A 2,890-nucleotide genomic window follows, 5' to 3' on the forward strand; every position below is an offset into this window, starting at 1 on the left:
ACAATAATAAAAATCTAAAACAACCTAATTATTCATGAAAAAGTGAAGCAGCGTACACCTGAGCTACAGCCATATAGTAGAATATCATACAGCATAGTTATTATATGAAGAAAGCACAGCTGTAAACGTTTACATGGATGTTTCTTACAATGCTAAGGGCAAAATATCACATGAAAGAAGTATATGAACAATGTTGTGCCATAAACAGACTGTTTAAAAGTTTGGCTCTACACCATTTTAGGAAACATAAAGGCACCATAAACACATGAGTGCATGTGAGAACCAAGTCCATAAAACAATTACTTGCTGGATGGCAGCGATGGCTTTATTTATTAAACAAGACCATGAGATATGCTCTCTTTTTCCGACTGGAACTGTATGGGTTATTCCAGAGAAGAAAAAGAAGGTTGCCACTGTGTCAGAAACCCTTAAGAAAAAGCAAAGAAATTTCTCAGAGTTGAAGGTGAAGCGCCTGAAGAAGTTTGCCCTGAAGACACTGCGAAAGGCAAGGAGGAAGCTCGTCTATGAGAAGGCAAAGCACTATCACAAGGAGTGCAGGCAGATATGCCGGGCTGAGATCCAGGATGCCAGGATGGCAAGGAAAGCTGGCAACTTCTATGTGCCCGCAGAACCAAAATTGGTGTTTGTCATCAGAAATCAAGGTATCGATGGAGTAAGCCCAAAGGCCCGCAAGGTATTACAGCTTCTTCATCTTCCACAGATCTTCAATGGCACCTTTGTTAAGCTCAACACGGCTTCAGCTAACATGCTGAGGACTGTGGACGCGGACATTGAGTGGGGGTACCCCACCCTGAAGTCAGCAAAGGAGCTCATCTACAATCAGGCTATGGCAAAATCAATAAGAAGCAGATTGCCTTAACAGATAACTCCTTGATCGCTCGCTCTCTTGGTAAATCTGGCATCATCTGCATGGAGGACCTAATTCATGAGATCTGCACAGTTGGGAAACGCTTCAAGGAAGCAAATAACTTTTTGTGGCCTTTCAAATAATCTTCCCCTTGAGGTGGAATGAAGAAAATGGCATCTCACTTTGTAGAAGGTGGAGATGCTGGCCACAGGGAAGACCAGATAAGCAGGCTTATTAGATGAACTAAGGTGTCGGCTGTGGTATTTTTTTAATCTGGTCAGTTAATAAACAATCACAGCTTGGCAAATTGAGAAAAAGACTGAGATACATATTTCTTTGCACATTATTCTTTATACCTTTCCTATCCTAACCATTACCTAATCTCTTAATTTTCAAGACAAAACTAACAATATACATATAGGTATATATACAGATCTTTCTAAGGAGTTAAATATAAACTATGGACAAGCTTGTCCTTGAGAAATGAACTGGGGACATGGGGTAGGAGAAAGAGGTTCACCTCTCACTCACTATTGTATGGCTGCAGTGTATGCCATGTGAAAACACTATTTCAAAACAATAATAATAATAATGCTATTAACAACACAGAAAACACAAGTTACTTGGTACTGTCGCCACGTGACTTCTGTGATAATGGTGGTCTTGCCCAGTGCCATGTGTATTTAAGCAATTAATGAGCTCAGCTTCCCCTCTCAGGAAATGAGATGTTAGCTCTGCAGCTTACAGATGTCATAAATGCAAGGCACATCAGTATTGCCTTTCATTCTGCGTAATATTTTTGCCTCCATAAAATCCCATGGATGTGATCTTACGAGCTGTCAGAGTAGTGGAAGAAATAGCCTCAGTACATTATCTTGTGATAGTCTCAGTATAAAAATTTTTGGCTGTGAAATGAAGCCTACTACCATTTCAAATTCAGTTCAATTCAATCCAACCACTATTTATGGAAACCTTACCTGTTGGAGACTAAGGTAGAAATATGAATAAGACCCAAGTTCCTGACCTCAAGAACAGAAGCTCATATTTTAACAAGGTCCAGTTGGCCTTGCTTCATCCCCAGAACTAATCATCTAAATTTATGGGGTTGGGAGCAGATAGTAATTATCATTGCTTATCTTTCTCTCTTCCTTCAACCTGTCCATGAATAGAAAGTGTCCTCCAGTGTTAGTGTTAGTGTTTCCAAGGTTTAAGAAAATGCCCACACTGGTAAGCATTTCCAAAACACTAAGCAGATGTGCACAACAATTAGTATTACAATCAAATAAATCTTGCAACCAAGTTGATCTGGCACACATTTGATGATATGCATAATCACTGTCACGCGGCCTGGTAATTAAAGATAATTGGTAAATAATTCATGTAAATTACTGTAATTGATATAGCTCTGCAGTTAAGCCAAGCATTTCTAGGGTCAGTTGAGTGGAAGAAGAAGAAGTTAGTTGGCCCAACTGAACACCCCCTGGATCTGCTAACATGGAGGAACTCAAGTCTTTTCCAACCCTGTAGAACCTCGCATTGCTTTGTGACTCCAGAAAACCCAAGCTGACAGCTGAGCCTACCCCCAAGGTCCCCAGCCCTGATGCTCCTGGGTTTGCAGATATGCTTTGTTGTGTCTGTTATAGAGGACAAATTGTCAATGAGGTAGCTCAGACCCCAGGCTTTGGACTAGAAGCTTGGAAAGAGCACAAAGGAAGGAGCCTGAGTACTCCCTCCAGCAGTGAAGGTTCCAGAAACCATTTTCTAAGAGCTGTGCAGTCCTTTTAACACTCCCTTCTGAGAGCCAGAACTACTCTGGGGAAAAAAAAAACATCAAGAGGCATGATTCAGAAAAGCCTGCTGCCTAAAGCTTCTCCCCTGAAATTCTCCTCATTAGTGGGGCTCATAGACTAGTGCCCTGGGGATGCCAAGTGAGACCCCAGGCATTTGCCCACAGGGCACTTCTGTCTACTTGGCTTAGCTTCCCTTGCTAGCGAAGCGTAGAACAACAGTGGAGATTTGGTA

General features: G+C 41.5%; 1 pseudogene; it reads left to right on the forward strand.

Moving 5' to 3' along the window:
• Positions 1-319: 319 nt before the first annotated feature.
• On the forward strand, positions 320-1,110 carry LOC127666673 (60S ribosomal protein L7-like; annotated as a pseudogene).
• Positions 1,111-2,890: the final 1,780 nt, after the last annotated feature.

The sequence above is a fragment of the Apodemus sylvaticus genome, chromosome 16, assembly GCF_947179515.1.
Source record: "Apodemus sylvaticus chromosome 16, mApoSyl1.1, whole genome shotgun sequence".
In the NCBI taxonomy this organism is placed as follows: domain Eukaryota; kingdom Metazoa; phylum Chordata; class Mammalia; order Rodentia; family Muridae; genus Apodemus; species Apodemus sylvaticus.